The sequence below is a fragment of the Notamacropus eugenii genome, chromosome 2, assembly GCF_028372415.1.
Source record: "Notamacropus eugenii isolate mMacEug1 chromosome 2, mMacEug1.pri_v2, whole genome shotgun sequence".
Classification (NCBI taxonomy): domain Eukaryota; kingdom Metazoa; phylum Chordata; class Mammalia; order Diprotodontia; family Macropodidae; genus Notamacropus; species Notamacropus eugenii.
Genome location: NC_092873.1, coordinates 146041106 through 146065073, shown reverse-complemented (window position 1 = coordinate 146065073; position 23968 = coordinate 146041106). Strand labels below are relative to the sequence as shown.

The window sequence follows — 23968 nt, the reverse complement described above, 5'->3', positions numbered from 1 at the left end:
GAAATTGGATTAAACCATAAATCCCTTTTCCTTATACATATAACTCAGATTTCATAAGACTCTTCCCATTGACAAAGAGAATGATTACTTGATGCTATGTGCAAAATAGAGTGACAAGGAAAAAAAAAGATGAGGGCCTCTCTCTTTGAACCTCATGAAATTACATGGCAACTTTGCTCAGTCTCTGCCTTTAAGCGGGAACTGGCTAAATGTCAATCAAAGGCAATTGAGTAGCATGTTCTCATCTCATATAAAAAGGTAGAAAAACTGCTATCATTATTAAATAAAGCTTTACTCATCAGCCTCTGGCAAGGTGAAGAGTCATGGCCAACAGACAATTTGCCACATCATTTACAGCCAGCAGAAGGGACAAGTACCCCGCCATCACACACCTGAAACTCCTGGCTAGAAACGTCAGAGCAGGAGCTGCTGTGTGCCTCCAACCAGATGAGCAGCATCGTGGAGTGCTAGTCCCTACGACTGGAGGGCCTGCCTGTGAACATCTTCCAGCAGATCGCCCCTGTGGTTGGAGATAAACAACTGATGATCCTCAAGTGGTGGATTTTTTCAGGGACCGTGAGTCTGCAATGGTCCTGCCCACATTGCTCATCTGGCTCACCACCACTGATCTGAAAGTGGCAAGCAACACCAAATTCTGCCCTGGATTAGGTCTGGCACTAGCCTTTCATGATGTCAGTCCCCACATTGTCCACCAACTTTCCCTGCAGACAATGGCCATGTTCTATGACTTCTCCACCCAGAGCCCAGTGGACTAACAAGCCATCAAAAGGCAGCGGAATCCGGTCCCTCCATCCACTTTAAAATTATATGGCTCTCCTGTACCTCGCTGGCACTAGTAGGCATTGATAACCATGGAAAGTTGAGCATGCTCCGCATCTCACTCTTCAAAGGGCCATGCCCTGGACATGAACATGTCTCTGTGCCATCCGCTCTTCTTGCTGGAGTATTCCATGGTGACAGGCTAGGACTGGTGGAACAGCCTGCTGCACTAGCAGCCCTGTAGCAGTGCAGAACCTGGTGGAAAAGCTCCAAGAAGAGTGCATGTGTCAGAATGCAATGCTGCAGCAGGTGCCCTCCTCTTGGATTGTGGCCATGAAAGTTTCCCTCTGTTAAGCTCTCCTCCTGCACTGTGGCCGGGTCGTGATTACCATGCCAAGTTCTTTGGTCCCCATCAACTCTACCCTGAAGTCGCTTCTGTGGCCTCACTTCCTAAACACTCCAGAATAGAGTCCTGGGGACCGACTGACTGAAATCTACACCAATATCACCGACAAGGATATTAGCAAGGTGATGGTCAACCTGAAGACAGAGTTAAAGTCTCTGCAGCAGCTCATCCGAGGCTTTGTGCTCTACCTCTTGGCTAGCCTGTCCAACCAGCGCTCGCCTTTCCTCCCAGGTTACAGCTTTCTGTGAAACGGGGCTTCCCTGGGCATGCTTGGAGAATTGATGGTCGTTATTCGAATCTAGGGTCTATTGAAAACGGAGCTGCCTACCTATTTACACTGAGACCTCTGACACCCAGAACAGCAAGTGTCTCCCCTTCCAACTCCTGACAAAACTCTAGCTCTGCTAGAGAACCACCCCGTCGGACCCCGACAAGACCCTCATCGACTAGTGTTGTCTCCTCCAAAGTCAGCTGCTCATTCCCAACCTGAACTGGCTGCCTATAAGCAACGGTATCATCAGCCAACTCCAGAGCGAGCAGCTCATGCTGCTCCAATTCAGGAAGATTTCCGGGCTTCTCCACTACGCCTGCACAACGCCCCTTGAGGTCTTCGCCAGAGCCCCTGGGCAGCGGAAGATCGACCACCTCGGGAGACTGCACGTGGGGGAGTACCCCACTGAGGAATGCAAATCTGGTGCCAGGTGTAGCTGCGACAGTCAGCGTGCTCAGGTCCCCCCACAACGCAATGACTGTGAAGCAGTGGGAACTGCACTGGACCAAGAACACTTTGTGCTGGCCTGAGGCACAGGATGCCCACGGGCTACTTGTCATCAGCCCCACCCTGGCCCCACCCCCGCCTTGGCCCCGTCCAAGCACCCTCACTGACAGGGGCCCTTCAGGAGAGGGTGTCCCTTCATGGAATTTGCAGACAGCAACTCTCAATCTGGTGTCTTGTAAATGTGTTTGTAATGTGCTCTGTACAGAAGAAAAAAAATCTCTTTAGGATTTCTCATTCTTTTCCTGGGGAAAAAAAAACATGACTGAGAGCTAAGGAAACTGAGAGAATTGAGAGGTCAGAAAATTTTGTAGCAAGGCACCTTGAGGGAGAGAAAGGAAGCAGCATGTGCCAGGCCAGTCAAAACACCACCCACACCATCAATACCATTTTTCCTTAGACCCTGATGAAGAAAGCCCAGTATCTTAAACCCAAGAGTCCTGAGAATAGAGCAGTGCCTTCTAGATCACCAACCTCGCTTCCAGCCTGGCTCTACAGCCATCATTTAGGGAGAAAGTCCTGTGGAGAAGGGGTCTCGGGGGCGGAGCCAAGATGGCGTAGTAGAAAGACCCACATACACATAGCTCCGAACCCACAACCCATAGAACAACTACAAAGAAGTAACTCACGGCGAATTCTGCACCCAGAGGCCACAGAACATTGGAGCGAGGGAGATTTCTGTTCCAGAGAGACCTGCAAACCTCTCGTAAAAGGTCCTTCGTGCTGCGGACTGGGCGCCGGGACTGGGAGCTGAGTACAGCCCTGCCGTGGCCACGGCACTGAGAGGAACAGATCCGAGCGGGCTTCAGGGACGGGATCTCCAGCGGCCGCACAAGTACCTCCACCCACAGGTGACGGGGGTCTGTGAGAGAGTCCCTTTGGTGGGTCGAGGGGGGAGTGGGGTGCCCCCATGGCTCGGGCCCCCTCGGGAGACAGAAGCTGAGGGGCAGCGGCAGACCAGGGCTCTCCAAGCAGGCAGGAGCCTGGATCCATTGTTGAAGGTCTGTGCATAAACTCCCTGAGGGAACTGAGCCTGAGAGGCAGCCCTGCCCTCACCTGAGCATCTGAATTTAATCTCACACTGAATAGCAGCCCTGCCCCCGCCCAAAGCCCTGAGGCTGGAAGCAGCATTTGAATCTCAGAGCCCAAACACTGGCTGGGAGGATCAGGAGGTGAGGTGGGTGTGAGGAAAATATTCAGAGGTCAAGTCACTGGCTGGGAAAATGCCCAGAAAAGGGAAAAGAAATAAGACTATAGAAGGTTACTTTCTTGGTGAACAGGCATTTCCTCCCTTCCTTTCTGATGAGGAAGAGCAATGCTTACCATCAGGCAAAGACACAGAAATCAAGGCTTCTGTGTCCCAGCCCACTCAATGGGCACAGGCCATGGAAGAGCTCAAAAAGAATTTTGAAAATCAAGTTAGAGAGGTGGAGGAAAAGCTGGGAAGAGAAATGAGAGACATGAAGTCAAAGCATGAACAGCAAATCAGCTCCCTGCTAAAGGAGACCCAAAAAAATGTTGAAGAAAATAACACCTTGAAAACTAGCCTAACTCAATTGGCAAAAGAGGTTCAAAAAGCCAATGAGGAGAAGAATGCTTTCAAAAGCAGAATTAGCCAAATGGAAAAGGAGATTCAAAAGCTCACTGAAGAAAATAGTTCTTTCAAAATTAGAATGGAACAGATGGAGGCTAATGACTTTATGAGAAACCAAGAAATCACAAAACAAAACCAAAAGAATGAAAAAATGGAAGATAATGTGAAATATCTCATTGGAAAAACAACTGACCTGGAAAATAGAGCCAGGAGAGACAATTTAAAAATTGTGGGCCTACCTGAAAGCCATGATCAGAAAAAGAGCCTAGACATCATCTTTCATGAAATTATCAATGAAAACTGCCCTGAGATTCTAGAACCAGAGGGCAAAATAAATATTCAAGGAATCCACAGAACACCGCCTGAAAGAGATCCAAAAAGAGAAACTCCTAGGAACATTGTGGCCAAATTCCAGAACTCCCAGGTGAAAGAGAAAATATTGCAAGCAGCTAGAAAGAAACAATTCAAGTATTGTGGAAATACAATCAGGATAACACAAGATCTAGCAGCTTCTACATTAAGGGATCGAAGGGCATGGAATAGGATATTCCAGAAGTCAAAGGAACTAGGACTAAAACCAAGAATCACCTACCCAGCAAAACTGAGTATAATACTTCAGGGGAAAAATTGGTCTTTCAATGAAATAGAGGATTTTCAAGCATTCTTGATGAAAAGACCAGAGCTGAAAAGAAAATTTGACTTCCAAACACAAGAATGAAGAGAAACATGAAAAGGTGAACAGCAAAGAGAAGTCATAAGGGACTTACTAAAGTTGAACTGTTTACATTCCTACATGGAAAGACAATATTTGTAACTCTTGAAACATTTCAGTATCTGGGTACTGGGTGGGATTACACACACACACATGCACACACGCACACACACATAGAGACAGAGTGCACAGAGTGAATTGAAGAGGATGGGATCATATCTTAAAAAAAAATGAAATCAAGCAGTGAGAGAGAAAGATATTGGGAGGAGAAAGGGAGAATTGAATGGGGCAAATTATCTCTCATAAAAGAGGCAAGCAAAAAACTCATTTAGTGGAGGGATAAAGAGGGGAGGTGAGAGAAAAACATGAAGTCTACTCTCATCACATTCCACTAAAGGAAAGAATAAAATGCCTACTCATTTTGGTATGAAAACCTATCTTACAATACAGGAAAGTGGAGGATAAGGGGATAAGCAGAGTGGGGGGGGATGATAGAAGGGAGGGCATGGGGAGGAGAGTGCAATTTGAGGTCAACACTCATGGGGAGGGATAGGATCAAAAGAGAATAGAAGTAATGGGGGACAGGATAGGATGGAGGGAAATATAGTTAGTCCTATACAACACAACTATTATGGAAGTCATTTGCAAAACTACACAGATTTGGCCTATATTGAATTGCTTGCCTTCCAAAGGGAAGGGGTGGAGAGGGAGGGAACTAAAGAAGTTGGAACTCAAAGTGTTAGGACCAGCTGTAATGTTCTTACCACTAGGAAATAAGAAATACAGGTAAAGGGGTATAGAAAGCTATCTGGCCCTACAGGACAAAAGAGAAGACAGAGACAAGGGCAGAGAGGGATGATAGAAGAGAGAGCAGATTGGTCATAGGGGCAATTAGAATGCTTGGCGTTTGGGGGGGGAGGGGAGAAAAGGGGAAAAATTTGAAACCCAAAATTTTGTGAAAATGAATGTTAAAAGCTAAATAAAAAAAAAAAAAAGAGAAGGGGTCTCCCCTTCTCACTACCTCCAACTGACACCAATGGGCAGATAAGCCCAAGGACCCCAGGAATGGCATAGCTCTAGTCCTGCTTCCAGCCTGGTCTCCAAAGCCATCATTAAAAGGGAAGAATCCCTGTGGAGAGGGGGCCACCATCTTCAACATACCAACTACTGACCAACTCCCAAATAAGCAAGTAAACCCAGGAATGGTAAAGCACTGGCCATGCTTCCAGCCCATCCCCTGAAAAATTATCCCAGAAAACAACTACTGTGGAGATGCAACCTTGCAGCTGCCTCTGCAAATACTAGCCCCTGTTTTCTTAGCAGCCAACCTATGGAAGACACAGAAAACAAAAATCTCAACCCCCAAATCCTAGGCACTACCGAATGGTTCAGCTCCAGGAGCAGGTTTTTATCAGTGGAAATGTTACTAATGAAGATATATTACCAGCTGCTTTGCCACTTACCCTAAGAACCATTGGATTTTCCCCTCTGATTTGCAGCTGATATCCCCCAAATGCATTGTCTCCTACACTGGAATATGAGCCTCTTCAGACAGTCTGTCACCTCTTTTCTGGTTTTGTCCTTATCATTTAGGACAAGGTTTTACACACAGTTAAGTATTCACTCAACATTCATTCTCTCCTTCATTTCTATATCGTGTGCAAAGACCAAGTAACTGCAATTTGCAAATGAAGATGTATTTCAATCAATAAACATTTAAGGGTCTGCCATGTGCCAGGCACTGTGCTAAACACTCAGATTACAAAAAGCAGCAAAAGACAGTCCCAATCCTCAAGGAGCTTATGATCTAATGAGAGAGAGCATGCAAACAATATATACAAAACAAACTATCTACAGAATAAAATTGCAAACAATTAAGAGATGAAAGTCATTGGAATTAACAGTTCAGAAAGGCTTTCTGTAGAAAGTGGGATTTTAATTGGGCCTTAAAGGTAGCCAGTCAGTATTCAGAGCAGAGGACAGAGTTTCAGCCCTGGGGATAGGCAGAGAAAATGCCCAGAGCTCAGAGAGGTCTTGTTCGTAGAACAGCTAGGAGTCAGTGTCCCTGGATTGAAGAGTATGAGTAAGGGGGTAAAGTGTTAAACAAGCTGGAAAGGTAAGAGGGGACTAAGCTGCAAGGTGTTTGAATGCCTACTAGAACATTTTCTTTTTGCTCTTGGAGGCAGTAGGGAGCCACTGAATAGGAAGCCACTGAGTAGAAAGGTTACAACTCCCTCCTAGAAAAGAAGGTAAAGGGGACCCGAAAATATGCCTATCCATTGTCAAGATAATTACAGTAAAGTGTCCCTTAAAAATGGAAGACAGAGTAAAGATTTTTTTAAAAGAAGGGAATATATTTGAAGAGGAAGTAGGGAATCCTAATCTAAGTCAGGAGGTTAGAAAGTAGGAAAACATGATGCACATAAAAAAGGCAGAAATAATAATAACTTTTATATAGTATTTACTATATGCCAGGCACTGTCAAGCACTTTAAAATTATTATTTTACATGATCCTCACAACTACTTTGGAAGTTAGGTAATATCCCCATTTTAAAGTTGAGAAAACTGAGGTAACAGAGGTTAAATAACGTGCCCAGTCACGAAGTTAGGATATGTCTAAGGAATTTGAACACAAGTCTTCCTGACTCAAGGCCTTGAACTCTATCCACTGTGCCACCTAGCTGCCTGGTAAAGGAGGACCACAGAAATACTTGGAGCTCAGGAATAAGTAAATTTTTCTTCCTAAAGAGGGGAGAACTATTTCCTAGAAGGAAGGAAAAAATTTCTTTTGCTCCAAGGAATGATGTGTATGAACAGAAGCCCTTAGGAGAGAGGTCATCCACCAGTGTGCTTCCTATTCACATAATCCCAGTCACCATGACATCATTAATCTTTAAACCTAAAATATTTACTTAATGATAAGGCAAAAGCAAGAATAATCACTATATTATTGTTTAGTTGTTTCAGTTGTATTGACTGGCCATGACCCCATTTTTGTGATTTTCTAGGCAAAGATACTGAAGTGATTTGCTATATCCTCCTCTATGAAGGAACTGAGGCAAGCATGGTTAAGTGACTTGTTCAGGATCACACTGCTAATAAGTGTCTAAGGTCAAATTTGAACTCAGGTCCTCCTGATTGTAGGGACGATGTTCTAAACACTGTGCCACCTAGCTTCCCGTAATCGTTACATTATAATTATCCAATATTAAAGCAAATGAAAGTATAATTAGTACTTCACAGTCCTTGTATAAACTTATGTCATACTCTCCCACCAATACCTTTACTGTCTGTGGGGGAATAGCGGATGGAGCTTTGTTGATCTAGGAATCAGAAAGCCTGGGTTTCAGTCATAGCTATGCCCAGTAACTAGCTGTGCGTCTTTGGGCAAGTCACTTCATTTCTGTGGTTCAGTTTCACAACCTATAAAATGAGAGGTTTAGACAAGATAATCTCCAAGACTTCTTCTAGTCCTAAAATTCTATGTTTTATCATTAATATCATAATAGCAATTATTGTTGCACAATTAAGTTTTAAAAGCAGAGGTGCCTCACAGATTTACTCTGATGGAAGGGGCATATGGTCCTCAGTTCACGTTTATATCCACAGAGCAGTTTAATGCATAGAGGCACACTCAGATGCGTACTAAGACACAGATGCAGAAAAATGAAGAGCCACATACTGTCTCCACACGGTTATGCATTAGACTCACCTCCACTGATGTTCTGCCATCATCAGTGTTATGTCTGTCTGGATGGCAAGAGCAAACTATTTTCCTGGTTCTAGACAAGAATAAGAATACACACATAAACACATAAACATATATGAGTGTGTGTGTGTGTGTGTGTGTGTGTGTGTGTGTGTGTGTGTGTGTGTGTGTGTAACCCAGCACAGCCAGAAGTATCAGGGGCTATTGTGCCATATGTCAACATCTGGGGAATGGGTAGGAATTTCCAATTATTTCCTATGTGAGATTTGAAACAGAATTCAAAGGAAATATGTCTGTAGAGATATTTATAACACAGGATTCCAAAAAGTCAGTTTTAATTTCTGTATTGCTCCAGTTTTTTTTTTAATGTATTGATGAAATTGGGTTCTTCACAATTGAAGAAATGGATATTCACATTTTTTAACTAAAAAAAGTGAATTTAAAATCTTTTTTATTTGGTCACTATGTCATTCCAAACCTTGATTAACTCTGCTTTGTTCTTTAAATATGGTCACCTTTTGCAAATCTAATCTCAGATACTTACTAGCTGTGTACCCCAGGCAAGTCACTTAACCTGTTTGCCTCCATTTTCTCATCTGTAAAATGGGGATAATAACAGTACCTACCTCCCAGGAATGTTTTGAGGATTAAATTAAATAATAACCGTAAAACATTTAGCACAGTGCCTGGAACACAGTAAATGCTATATAAATGTTAGCTATGATAGTGACATTCATCCTACATAATACTCCATCTCTCTTTTCCATGCTTTTTCACTAATTGCCCCCCATCCATGGAACATAGTGCCTCTCACAACCTTTGCCTCTTACAGTCTCCCTCTTCTACCATTAGCCTTTTCTGATCCCCTGATCCAAGATTCCAGTACTACTTCTCTCCCCAAAATGATATCATCTATTTCATCTATTTTGTATATAAACTATACACACATACATTATTATATATGAATACATATGTACATACACGTATAAACACATGTATATACATACCTTTATGTAGACATGTCTATACTTATATGGAGATATATATGCATGAATACATACATACTTTAAAACATAATACACACTTCCCCAGTTGAATGGAAGCTTCATAGGGAAATGATTATTTTACTTTATTCTTTGTGCCTATTGGTGCTTTTTAAATGTTTGTCAGTTGATTGATTAGCGTATTTAACTTTGACGTTGTTCTAATTTATAGAACAGCTAATTATATCCTGCTAATTATCCCTGAGATAAAAAATTACTCAGTTTCCTTCAGATTCCAAAAAAAAGAGAATAAATTCTCCAATTCTAATAAATAAGAGTTGCTGCCACAATATGTATCTAAATCATTGCCAGTTTTGATGGTTATGGCTAATATGCAGTCATGTCAATCCAGCCAACCGTTAATTATAAAGTACGTAGTAATACAGGCCTGGGGGAGAACAGATCACTGAAATGTCAAAGAATTTCCAAAGGTTATTGTAGCAAATACAGAAAATCCTTCTGATTCCTGAATTCAGGATCTAAACTTGGCAGGATTCCCTGCCTCCTGTTTGCTAGTGCTAATCCAACTTGTTCCTGATACCCTCCTTACTAGAAAAAGGGAGATTAGTATGTATTAAAAACCATTATCTATCCCCAACAACAAAAAAATCACTGTTGATTAAGTATAATTTTCTCCTCTAATGTAATCAGAAGGCTAAAGAACAATGGACAGTAAATTACCCCGAAGGGTGACTGACTCAACCTTGTGACCTGGTAGCTGTATGATACAGCATGAAGAACACTGGGTCCTGATTTAAACCCCACTCTGACAGAGTCTTGTCATTCCTCCAACCTCAGTTTCTTCATCTGTAAAATGAGAGGTTTGGACCAGATGGTCTCTGACCAATCCATTTATAAGTCACTCAAACTTTCTGGATGTCACCCCAGTTTTGAATTTAAAGGCTAAAATTGTGGCTATGAATTAATAGATGATTTTAAGAGGGAGATGTGGAGAGAAAATAAGCAGCAGTCCAGAGTATGACAGCAATAGATATTTTTTGAGAAGAGATCTCCACAACCTATAGCCCCTTCCCTTCTTCCCATCCCCCCAAAATGGGTAGGGTATCCTGTAATTTAACTCTTTTCACTAGACACTCCTTCTCACATGTGCCACATTGTCTTCTCTGTCTGTTGCCAACTCTCTGGCTGAAGTACTATGAAGAAACAAAATTATGCAGGCAAAGTTTATTTCCCCATTTCTACTTTCAGAGCTCTTTAAAAAAATAATAATTTCTTTTACATTTTTAATTCATTTTAATTGCATTTTAATTTTAAATTTCTTAAATTTTAAGTTATTTTCAACATAACTATGAACATTTCTACCAACAAAGAATAACAGAAAAAGAGGGTTGTAAGTGAATCCATAAATCTCTCCTGTGTAATGAAGCAATTGATAAATATTTGCTAAGTACCTACCAAGTGCCAGGCACTGTGCTAAGCACTGGGGATACAAAAAGAATCAAAAGACAACCCTTGCCCTCAAAGACCTTACAGTCTAACGGGGGAGACGAGATGCAAACAAATACATTTAAAGCAAGCTAGATGCAGGATGAATTAGAAATAGTTAACAAAGGGAAGGCACTGGAATTAAGAGGAGTTGGGGAAGGCTTCCTGTAGAAGGTGGGATTTTAGTTGGGACTTAAAGCTAGCCAGGGAGGAGAGTAGGCAGACTTGTGGAGGGAAAGTAATCCAGGCCAAAGGGACAGTCACAGAGAATGCCCAGAGCTGAGAGATGGAGTGTCTTATTCATAGAGCAACCAGGAGTCCAGTATCACTGGATTGAAGAACACCTGTCAGGAACTTAGGGGTAAGAAGACTGCAAAAGTGGAGGAGTCTACATAGAACAAGTAGGAGGGTTAGCTCTGGTTAAGAAGTAAGGTTACTCCATCATGTGAGACAGGGATGAAGGAGGAGGTAGTAGAAATAAGACATCTGAATAATAAGAGATGAGGAACAGGGGGGCAAAGGGAGTTTCCGGCAAATGGCTTCCATTTTTCTGGATGAAAAGAGTGGGAGAAGGGGAGCCATGGGAGATTTGAGGAAGGTTGAAAAGGCTTGAAGGAAGAGTCCCTGTAGAAGGGGAGAGTAAGTTGATAAGCTTGTAGTCATTCAGACAGTTAATAAGCATTTATTGAGCAGTTACCATGAGGAAATTCAATGACATATTAGATAGAGAACTGAACCTGAACTCAGGAATACCTGATTTCAAATTTCACCATATTTTTTCTGATCCTGAACAAGTTGCTTAACCTTTATTTTCCTTAGTTTCCTCAACTGTAGAATGGAGATCATACAAAAACACATACCTCAAAGGGTTGAGGTGAAGATCAAATGAGATGATTGTAAGATACTTGGTGTAATGCCCAGCACATAGTAGGCACTAAAAATGTATGGCACACTGCCTGACACATAGTAGGCTCTATATAAATGCTTATTATCTACTCTTCCCTGCTAAGCATGAGGAATACAAAAAAAAAAAAAATGGTAAAAATAGTCCCTGCCCCCAAGGAGTTTATATTCTGGTGAGAGAGGCAACATGTAAATAACTAGGAAGAGACAAGATAATCTCAGAGAGAAAGGGTGAGGAGAAGAAAGAGGAACTAGAGGAGGCCAGAAAATCCTCCTACAGAAGGGGAGATTTGAACTGAATCTTAAAGGAAACCAGGGACACTGAGAGGCAGTTAGGGAAAGCAGCATATGACAGTATGGAGGAAGGGCAGCCAGGGCAAAGTCACAGAGGCAGGACATACGGAGTAGTATAGGAGAGACTGACTACAAATAAGCTAATACAGCGTTAGCAAAGCCCTGAAGGGCCCCATGGTCCAAAGCAGTGTCCCATTCCTAAGCGTTCAACCCTCCAAAACCCCTGTGCCCCATTTCTGCTGGATGTTGACCCCAGGTAGTCGCCAATGAGTTATTTAGAAAAACAAAACAAACTTCTCACCTTGAACTTCATTCCTACTTTGGGGGGTCTTTTAACCCTAGAAAATAGCTCTATCCCTGCCACACCTTCCTCTGATTGGTCAGTGGCTTTCCCCCTCCATTATTTTAAGGAGAGTACCTAGGCCAGCCATGTTTTTTCCTTTATTCCTCTTTGACTTCCATTTTTGACTCTCTGGACTTCTTTTGTCACCATACTTCAGCAGCCTTCAGCCTATAGGATTCCTCAACCCCTCCACTCTTCTCAGTCACCATTATAATCCCTTTGTCTAATTGGCTGGTTCTACCTAGAACCTCCACTTTAAGGTTGGACCCCCAGACCAGCCATTTTCAAGCCTTCTTTACTCTCTGGTCCCCCTTCTTGACTCTTTGGATTTTTTTTTCCACCACCCTATGGGCACCTTCACGTGGGCATCTTTTACCCCCTTAACAACTGTGTTTTATGTGTTTTCTTCCCTGACTAGAAGACTATAAGCTCCTGCAGTTCAGGGACTTTCTTTCTGCTTCTATTTGGACCCTATTGCTTAGCACAGTGCCTTGTGTAGAGTAAACACATTGAATGTTTGTCATCTTAACAATAATCTCTTAGCTTGAGAAGGAGGTTCATTGTGAGCTCCTGCTATGCTTTCTATACTGTGCTATACTGCTATACTTTCCATGAGATTTACCCATACTTACTGATATGTTTAACCTTTCCAGGAAAAAACGTCCAAATCCAGTTAAAATGCACGTAGGCCTAAGTGTCTCTTAAAAAGTGACTTAAATGGTAGAAAGTTCAGACAGCATGACAGACCATGAAAAGAATATATCAAGAGAAAATATTTTAATACATTGTGCCTTCCTTCAAAATGACAGCAGCTTTACATTCCTTGAAATTGAGGGAAAGCAAAATTTTTTCTCAGAGTCTAATGCCCAACTTCCTATAGATATGATCAAAGCATCATATTTAATCCACCACTTATCTGTCTAGCAGTGATAGAGATATACAATGTATAATTCAGAGTTTGTTAAAATACATTGAGATCTACTAAAGTAGGTTGAGTAGATTGAGGACATAATGCATACTATTTAATTATTTTATCTATGCAGATAAAATATCTGAGAGACAGCATGACCAAGCAAATAAGAAGCTGGCCTTGGAGCCAGGAAGATGTGGCCAGGTTCAAGTCTTGCCTCTGATACATCCTTGGTGGGTGACTCTGGACTTAGCTTCATAACCTCTTGGTGCTCTAAGCAACTCTAAAACTAAGTTGCAGAACAGGTTCTGACTTGCATTGGTAAAAAGAATTTTCTTATCTGGAAGTTTCTTACATCAGTCAAATCATTACTCCCTAGGGCAGTTCGATGGTGCAGTGAACAGAGCACTGGCCCTGGATTCAGGAGAACCTGAGTTTAAATCCAGCCTTAGACACTTGACACTTACTAGCCGTATGATCTTGACCAAGTCACTTAACCCAAATTTCCTTGCTTCTGTCTTAGCAAGCACCCTAACACACCCAGAATGACCTACTAGCACAGGTTCTTTGATCTGCTTTATAAAGGAAAGACAGCTTTAAAGGGGTTAACGATCCTTCTTTAATTAAACACATATAAGTCATTCACTAGTTCAAGGGAAAGGTTAACACCCTGAGCATGGAGAAAATACAAGCAGAAAAAGTACAAGCAGAGAAAATAGCAGAAAGATACACAGACAGGGCTCCTACTGTCTGATAAAGTAACACAACCACCTAGGTACACCACTAGATGGGGGAAGCACCAACAACATCTGAGTAGTCAGGGGGCTCTTCCCAAATACCTACTCAGAGTCCCATCCAGGGAATCAAAAGGTCCTTCTCATAAGCAAAACCTCCAAAGCAAAATACCAGCCTTCCAGTATATGTAGTTTTCAACTAATATGCTCAGAGCCAGAAGGCATCACAATCCACATGACTCAGTGAAGCTGTGAATTATCCATCAGGTGTTTCCAATTTAGCCGGAGCCTAGGAAACTGAACTCCAAAAAAGAAAAAACAAAAATCCCACTTGGCTTGGGCTGACACCTTCCCCCCTCCAAAACAAAAATCCTAACTCCCTATACTTTTCCTTCCCCTACTAAAGCAATGCCTGAATGCGGGTTCCATATGATTTACCTTGGTCTGTCTCCTGGGACACTACATGAGACCTAAAGGCAGGATAATGGTACTTGTCCTGGGGAGCACCCAGTACTCAGACCAATGCAACTACTGGGTCTGTGAGTTGGGTTGTATTGGTGATAATAACTGTAATTAACAGAGATTACTGAAGTAGAAATTGCTCTAAGTGACCATTGTAAGGACTACCCTACCATAACTGCCAAAAGGGAACAAAGAGGTAGAAGGAAATGATTGCTGTTTTCAAATGTTCTTGATGAAGTCTTAATAATCAGTCCTTGGATAATTAAGACTTACATACTGGGTGCCCTTAGTTTTTCTGTATAATCTAGGTCATATTGACATACAAATTCATGGAAATTTCCCCAAATTGAAGAGAGAGACCACTTATAATATTATCTTGTATCTGTGATCTCATTAGTTCAGATCATCATTAGATCCTCCTACTAAGCCATCCACATATTTTATCCTTAAGAAGTTCTTGTCCAGTTCTTTTCATAAATCCCCCAAGGAGGATGTGTTTATGATATATACATTTTGAATATACCTATTCAGCATGTATGCCTAAGTTTACAGATGAGGAAACTGGATTAAATGACTTGCCTAGGGTCATATAGCTAGTAAGTGTCTGAAGCTAGATTTGAACTCTTGCTCTATCCACTACACCACCTAGCTGCCTCTTCCCAAATACAGATAAAAGAATGAAACTCTTGATTCTTATTATCCTTGTTGTGGTTTTTGAAAGAAATACCTGCATATAATGTTCATTCTCTGAGAATTCTAATACATAGAAATATTATTATGAATAAAATTAAAGCTTTGTAAGTATATTTAGTAAGAATCGGATAAGCTTCTCTAAGAGTTCTCCAAAAATTTTGTAATTTTGTTGAAATCAACGTGGAGCTTCTGGTTACTGCAGAGATTAATTTGCTCATCTTTCACTGTTTCATTGTTGTTAATTTTTTTTGTAGCTCCACATGAAAAGAGGTTTTTATCAAAACCTCATTCATTTACTTTTGATTAGTAGGAAGTATTTCTTTAACTGTCTTTCAAATTTTTCAAATGTGCTATAACATTCCCTTACTTTCTCATGCTGTGTCCTCCTCACTGTTCTCTCTCCAATTCACATTTTGTTTAAAAATTAACATTACTGCTTTTGTAATATTTCAATAGGAAAACATAGGTTTATTTTTTGTTTTTGTTTTAACCAATTATTCTACAAAACCTCATTAAAAGTTTTTCACTCCTTCTAGGGGTACATGTATCCAGATTGGAAAGCCAATGCTAATCCAAATCCTTAATCCTAGAGATTAAGCAGCTCAGATACAGAAAGGCTAAGGGATTTGTCCAAAATCGTACATGGCAAGTGCTTACAATCCTGCATATATAAAGTCCCTAAACTTCCTTTTAGAAGTGTAGAAAAGTAGACTGCTGTTGAAGAAAAAGGAAGGAGAAAATGATAGAATATTGTTGCTCCTAGTTCTAAAAGAAGGAGAGACAGAGACAGAGACAGAAAGAGAGAGAGAGACAGAGAGACAGAGACAGAAAGAGAGAGAGAGGCATTACCATGGTAATTTCCTTCCAAATTCTGATATCTGAATTTTTTTGTTGCATTGTCATATACTGTGGGGGTGAGCTATATGTTTGTCCAAATGCCACCTGTCATAGGGCTGATACAAAGTGAATGTGGCATATTCCTTCAGTTGCTTTGGATTTGTAATTCACCTTCTGCAAACCTCCTGAGTGATTATATCCATAATTTTAAAGGTAAACAAATGTTGGAATTTTGTGTGATTCATCAACTGAAAAACCAAATAAATCATGGTAAACTTAGTATTCAGCTGGCTTCCCAAGTAACCAAAGCCCTCTTTCATTTGAAATGTAATGAAAATTCTTCAAAAGCACAGAGGTTTTTATGCCAGTTATCTGTGCAAGTGGAAGATTTCTGAAATGCAAACTCATACATAAGTTATCTTCTCCTTGCATTCTGATGAAACCTCCTCAAACCTAGGCAGATAAACCATAAACCATAAAACTAGTGAGTGGGAAATGTTTAAATTAATCCCAGGCTGACAGCCAAAGTAGGATCAACACTTGCCGATATTCTCATCAACAAACTCACCGTCTTTGGAAAATATCAAATCTTCAGAACTAATCTTCAGTCCTAGAAATGATTATAAAGAATCACAAAGAGAAACTGTACTAGTATTCCAATCCAGTACAGCAGATTTTATCTGCCTAGGAATAGTTATAGTCAAATTCATTTTAAACTGTCTTAGAAAGAGTTTTACCCAGGTAAATATTACAGTAAATTAAGTTTCTTCCCAATAAAATTTGTCATATTCTTAGAATGTGAGAGCTGTTCACTCATAAAAACAAATGCAGGCAATTCAGAATTTTCAGAATGATAACTTTCTAAACATCTGAGTTTAAAATGCCCCATAGAAATGTACCATCTGAATTACAAATATCAATCCAGAGAGGGACCCCCTATCCAGCTGACACAGAAGTATATTCATCCCCCAACCTGCAACACTTCCAGGGGTCTGTTTTCCTTGCCACTACTGACCTCATCTTGCTAGAGACTTCACCTTTCTTGAGGGTCTTAGCCATCAGATGCTTTCTTCTTCATCTCCCCCACCCCTTCTCAATCATTCATTTCTAGGGATCTACACTGCTGCTAGGGACTCTGTCTCCACCTTTCAACTCCCCACCCCCAAAATATTAGATGAAGAAGGTATTATTGTAGACATCAAGCCAATACAACACTAGAATAGGGGTTGCAGATGGTTTCTTGGTGGGTAAGGTTACCAGTCAATACAAAGAGAATAGAGAAGATGAAAGTATGAGTCTCCTACTAAAAACTCAACAACCAGCAGCTTACAAGCATTTAGCCAAATTTTGCCCTGTCCCCCAGGGTGGGAAGAGGAAATGAAAAAGTTCAGATAAACAGGCCTGCATCAAAGGAGATTTCCTCAGGGAGATGATTTTTATTTTGTTAACCAGGATAAGATATGGTTCTACTCCCAAATTTTTCACCTGTGCATCATTGTCTAAATTATATCATTATAGGTTCCTCCTTTTCAATTATGATAACTGGGTTTTTATTTGCATGCCAGGAATTTAACCCAAAATTTAACTGTTTGGCATACAGTAATCACTTAACAAATGCTTTCATATTCATTCAAGAAAATATTTCATATTCAATTCACTAATGCAAGTCATAACTCCATCAATCAATCATCAATAAGCATTCTTTAAGTGCTTACTATGTACCAGGCATCGTGCTAAGCACTGGGGATACAAATTCAAGCCAAAAAGAAAAAAAAAAAGACAGACCTGCTTGTAAGGAGCTTGCATTCTAGTAGGGTAAGACATTCTAGGAAAGGAGAAGAAGAGGAAGAAAGTGAAAAAGGTATCTGTGTAAGGGAATGGTAGTAAAGTCTGGAGAGTCAAAAGCATAGCCAGAAGAAGAATGAAGCGTAGCCAGGCTCATCCCACCCCAAAATGGAGACCCCATCAATGGGAGTAGGGGGCCAGAATGGTGGAGGGATGTTCTAGGGTGATTTCCTGGTCTTCATGATATACTATGACAAAAAGAAATTCAATCACTTGATGACCAATCTCTTGGTATTGGACCTCTCCATTTCCATAGTTGGAAAAATCCCCTGAGGATGGATTTACCATCCATCATTATTAGGACTATACCTGAAGTCTTACCATCTCAGTAAAATCTGTCAGAGTTTACAATTTATACCTACAGCTTTCAAGAATCTAGGGTGACTTACAATGCCATTATGGGTCACTAGACATAGAATTTAATGGATAATATGAGAAAATGATCAAATAATAACTTTTTCTGTTATCTGATCCTTCTAAACTAAACAATCAGTTTGTCAGTTAATGCCAATCAAATATGTTTTCTAAAACTAATTTAAATGTCAGTAATTTTGTTTTTTAAAAAGTCATTATCTACTCCAGTGGGGTGTATGAATGTTCTGAGGTCATCATTTGTGAGCATCCCCTATAAGCCATTTTGAAAGTCTCTTTCTTCTGGTAGAATAATACCTTAATACCAGTTACACATGGATCCAGTGGGTCCTTAGCCTCATGATCCGCTTCTTCCTGAGAAAGAACTGTTAAGTGTAATATCTATTTGTCTGAGATTAATCAGTGTGTGGGGGTGGGGGGTGTGGAGGAAAAAAGAGAGAGAGTGATTCAGAGATTCTGATTGTGGGAACCATCAACTAATATATTAAGAGCCTACAATGTGCCAGGTACTATACTACAAAATGGGGATACAATAGAAAAAAAAAGAAAAAGAAACTATCTATTTCAGGGAGTTTTCATTCCATCAGGACATTCAAAACCTTCACATTTAATATCTTCCACGTCAGTGCTGAAGCATTTTGGGATTTGTAGTCTATTGGCTTAAAGCAGTCTCTTCTTAATCCAGAGGGGAGAAAATGGAAGGGATTATTCTGAGATTTAAATAGCAAATAGGGATTAGAAAGAAGTCCTTGAAGTTTGAGATATTGAAGAAGAGTTGAGCTTTGAAGGAAACTAGGGATTTTAAGAGGCAATGGAGGTAAGGACAACTCAATTCAGTAAACCTTTATTACGTACCTAGTATGGGCCCAGCACTATACTAAGAGCTGGACCACAAGCCCCTACAACTGCCATAGTTCCATGGAAAGGAAAACTTGAACAGGCCGGGATGAGCTGCCTAGGAGATGCTTGCCATCCAGAGGCAGCTACATTTTGAACAGCCAAGGGAATGTAGGAGGATTGTAGCAGCCGATGGATTCTGCTGCAGCTCCTTTCTCAAGTGGCCTCCAGCTAAGAACAGGAGACAACAGGCTCCATCACCCACTGTGAACACGGATGGGACAATACTACTTCCCATCCCCCAACATTCATAGACCCTCCCACTGGATACAAGCACAAGACTCATCAGGTGTCTGGACTGCTTTGTCTTATACGAAATCTGGTCACTTTAATAATGATGCATGATTTTGCAGCCTTCTAGAAAAGCTAGACGCTAGAACTCTCACAGACATTTAAAAGGCAGTGGATCTTACTGACTGCGAGACTAAGAAACTTTTTTATGCCACTATACTTGGCAACCCTAAGAGGCCATAAGAATGGACTTATTCAAACCCAAATTTCACCAGCTGGGACCTTGCTGAACAATTGTATTTACTAGGTGATAAAGATTACATCAGCCTTTCCCTAAGAGCTCCCTTCTGCCATGGTGCACCTTCTTTTTCTCTGATTTCATCCTCTTTGCCACTACCAATGATTTTTTAAGGTCACAGAAATCAGGTACATAGAACTTTTAAACTTGATCTTAAAGCAATTTTCAAGGTTTTTTGAAATAGAGAGCCATCTAGTGGACATCAGTACAAGGGGGAAAAAATCTATAGGGCAAACTAGGCCCCAAAGCAACATGCTTCGATTTTTAAAATTTAAAATAATGAACACAGCAAACCTCCTTATAAATATCCAGGTGGAAGGAGACTCTACTAAGGAAACATCACTAAAGTGGAGCATTTAAAACACTGGGCTGAGATGAGAAAATTTTAATTCTCCTGCCAGCTTCAATGATAAAGAATTTTTTCACATAGTATCTCGCTTCTGGCAGATACTTAACAACTGTTTGAGGAATTCAATTCCATATAATAACATAGTAAATACAGTAGATTTTTCAAGAGCATGGACCACAGAGGAACTGGGATGTAAAAAGAAGACTGACAGACTGAGTCAGGAGACCAGGGTGCTAAGCCTACTCTGCCAGATTAGTTTTATGTCCTCAAAATAGCCACTCCCTTCTTTGGGCCTCAGTTTCCATAACCTGTAAAATGAAGCCATGGATGTTTTCTAAGAACTGATGTTTCCTAATGTCCCTTTCCACTCTCACATCCTTTGGCTTTCTTTAGTCCCATCCATAAAATACCATATTTAATTAACCATTTTTGATGGACTGATTACTATCCCAAAGGTATCCTCTGTCCTCTGTATAAGGCTTGTAATGGTAGGTGAGATTTATTTTAAGAAACTTGAAATTGATTAATTCATTTGTTCAACAAATATTTTATTACCTACCAACTATGTCCCAGGTAGTGTAGTAGGAGTTGAAGATATGAAGATTAAATACAAAACACACTCTGCTCTCAAGGAGCTGGGGGTGGGGGGAAGAACATGTGCAGGGATAAGTCAGTGTTGTCACTAAAAACTGAGAGCATCAGAAGAGAACTTGTGTGGGCACATAAGGTACTTTCAAGGCCTTGAAAGATATTAGGGGTACCTATGTCTGTGTGGAATAAGGATTTGAGAATTGATGGACAAACTGACTTTGTTGAACAGAGTGACAAACATTCCTGAAAGTAATTTGAATTATGAAAGACTTTAGAATACTGATCAATGAAATGACCAATAACAATTTCAAAAGACTGGAAATAAAGCATGCTACCCACTCCTGACAGAGAGATAATAGACTTAGGGTACAGAATGAGACATGTATTTTTGAACATGACTAATGCAGGAATTTGTTTTGCTTGACCATGCATATTTTTATAAGGGTTTTATTTTTCCTCATTTTTTTCAATAGGGAAAGGGCAAGGTAGGAGGCAGAGAAAATATTGTTAATTGAAAAAAAAATTTTTTTTTAAAATAAGATTTCAGACTGGAATAATTAGCCTATGAGAGGAAGGGATGAAAGGATCTCACTTTGGAGGGTGAGAAGACTATGATCTCACCCTCAGCACTGAACATGATCCTGGACTAGGTAGGACAAGAGGTTTGTGTAGGTGACATAGTCTCACTGGGGCACAATTGAAACAATACAACTTACTTCCATTAACAACACTATATCCTTGCTTTTATAGTGCTGGATCCCAAGACCGAAAGGAAAGGATCTCTGGCCAGCCTCACAGCCCCGAGGTTCTCCTGGCAATAGCAGTGGAGACAGGGGCAGTGAGTGGGTGGGCCTACAGGTACTGTAGGGACCCTTGGGCACCTACCTGAGCAGTCAAATAGCAGGAGGGCACACAAAAAAGCAGTACCAGTGGCCAGAAATAGTCATAAGGCCCAGGTAACAGAGGATGTGATATCAGAGGAGACCCATAGCCATAGAGGCAGCGGCAGAGGTGAGGGCTTTGTGAGTCACAGGGGACATACTGGAGTGTCCTCCTGGAGCTTCTGGACATGTGTCCTTTCATTTGCTCCACATGAGAGACTTATTGGGCCCCTGGCAAACATCTTGGAATGAAAAATTCAGACTAAAGATGCCAATTTTAATTTCACCTTCAAGAACTAAAAGAAATTCTAAAAAAATAGTGTTTTCCCCTAATTTCTCCTCTCCATGCCTTTCCAATAACAGGCACGTAATACGTGCGACTCATTTTTTTTTTACCTAAATGTTTCCTGTATCCTGATTTTGCCTCAACACTATTTTGCCTGAAATAATGATATTTTGTAAGAACAATATGATTAACTATGGTTCATTGTTTTTTTAATATCATGGTTTAACACTTTTTAATGTAGTGATTTGAAGGTCTGGTTCTAAGTTCAGTTTATTGTAATAATTGGTTTTCATGATAGTCACAGCAGAAAAAGATACCAGAAAAAGATAAATGCAGATAGAAGGCCTGCATCATTAACTGCACTTAATAGATTATGACATTGTTTTCAATCCCATTCACCAACTATGCAAAGGTTTTGGCTGGACTTCAGCTAGCAAGTTATCAGTTTATGCAAGCTGATCAGAAGATGTTGCACTTTTACATTTGTAACAAATGGGTTCAAGATATACTAAAACTCTTCATTTAGATTTTTTAAGGTTAGAAAATTCCATTTCCAAGATTTTTTTAAACTGTGCAGATATCAGCATTTTTATAGGCAACCTATCTTCCTTATATGAGACAACAAAAAAATCACCTAAAGATAGAAATTTTCCTAAACATCCATTTTCAGAATACTGTCTCCATAGCACAAATCTCTCAAAAAGCAGTTACTTTCTCAGTTGTTAAAACATCTTTACTTTGAAGGCAGAGATTGTGTGCTCTGTTCCATTTTTCAAAAATATCTGCTAGGTAGCGCATTAGTGATGGACACTTGCCATCACAGAAAAGTTTGGCAAATTTGGAGCACTATTTCTTCTTATAAAAAGAAAATGTCAAGCCTGTCTTTAAGTTGAAAAACTTTGCCATAAGATAACCAAGAAATCTCTTTATTAATCCCATCTGACTTCTGGCCAGAAGTGATTAGATCTGTACTGTTTATAACCCCATATCATAGCTGACAGAGCGCTTCTGTTAGCAGTATAAACGTCAGTTCTGCCATTTTATTTTTGCCCTCTTATGTTCATATTATTAATGTTATTTTCTAGATGTGATTTCTTTACAGGTACCTTTTTCGGCTTCCTGATCAATTTGTGAGGGTTTATTTAGTTAAAATTTATCATAAAATCCACAAATCTATTTAACCTTCAACACATCCAATAACGTCCTAGAACTAGTTCATATCTGCTCAAGAAAGCCAACTGCTAAATTTTCAGTGTGAGCATTTACACCTTGGAAATTGGCAAATCAGGACTTGATTTATTGTTCTGATGATTGACTAGATTAAAGAAAGTGATGGAGAAAAGTTAATAATGCAAATTAAACTTTAAAATGTGTCATGCATACTTTTTTCCAAAAAGTCAGTCGTTCAACATTTATCACCACATACCCAAATATATCACAATACTGGAAGTAACAAACAAGTGAGGACACTACTGTGTAACCTCAGTGTTAGAGAACTCTGACTCTTCTTTCAAGATACCTCATGTATTATATGCAACATGTGACAGCATAAAACATAAACAGACTTAGGCCACTGGTATCAATTCATAATGTGCCCTTAGCCCTAAGACTTTTGGGATACCTTTTATTAGTAAAGTTTAATTTCATTTTTTATTAAAAAATAGAAATAGTTTTGCTTTGTTCCTCCTAGTATCCCACCTGCTCCATGGATAGTCTTGAACACTCCGCTTTGGAGATTTTTCATTTTTAGATGGATTCCCATGTCAATCTCTCAATCTCCTGGGGAAACCAGGGAAGGCATAAACCAATCCATACAGCTTTAGTGTGCTTCTACTTCAAAATATGCCCAATTCTGTTTCACAAAATGGAGGGATGATTCATTTATCTATTTATCCTTCTTCCTCTCTGGGAGGCAGATGGGCTCAGCCCACTCTGCTGCGTCACTTTTGTGAATATAAGTAGGCCAAGCTGTTCAGAAAGAAACAGCTCTCTTTGTAAGTTAAAGATTCACTTTTTAGGGAAAACTTGTGCAGTTGTCATGAATTACATGTACTAACTAGCAATGAAGAATCAATGCAGCCAGTCTATTTTCTAAACTAAAAGGGAGTTCTCAAAGAGAATGAGTGTTATTGCAAAAAGTTAGGGCAGCTAGGTGACACAGTATATAGAGCACTGGCCCTAGAGTCAGGAAGACCTGAGCTCAAATCTAGCCTCAGACACTTAATAGCTGTGTGAACTTAGGTAAGTCATTTAACCCCCAGATGCCTCAGAGAGAGACAGAAAGATTGCAGAAAGGGTAAGGAAGCAAGTCATACTACCTCCTGACTTCCTTTTAGGGCCAAAGTATTTGATTTCACATTTATAGTTTCTGGTGCCTTTTATTTACATAATGGGCTCAAAATTCAAATTCTCCTGGAATATTGTCGGTAAAATTTGTTCTTTCTTATATTCGGCATAAGGACCTAAGCAGGACTGGTCTAAGGCAAAAATGCCATGTCAGCAAAGATGATTTTCAGCAGACTCACTTTTCTCCTTTTGTTAGCACCCCTCACAGATAAGTGATCTTAAGCTTCTTC

At 40.3% G+C, this 23968-nt stretch overlaps 1 protein-coding gene and 1 pseudogene across 1 annotated transcript in view; both read left to right on the top strand.

Moving 5' to 3' along the window:
* IMPG1 (interphotoreceptor matrix proteoglycan 1) overlaps positions 1-23968 on the top strand; it is a 125415-nt gene that overhangs the window by 99915 nt on the left and 1532 nt on the right. The window lies entirely within an intron of this gene.
* On the top strand, positions 324-22515 carry LOC140530405 (mediator of RNA polymerase II transcription subunit 16 pseudogene; annotated as a pseudogene).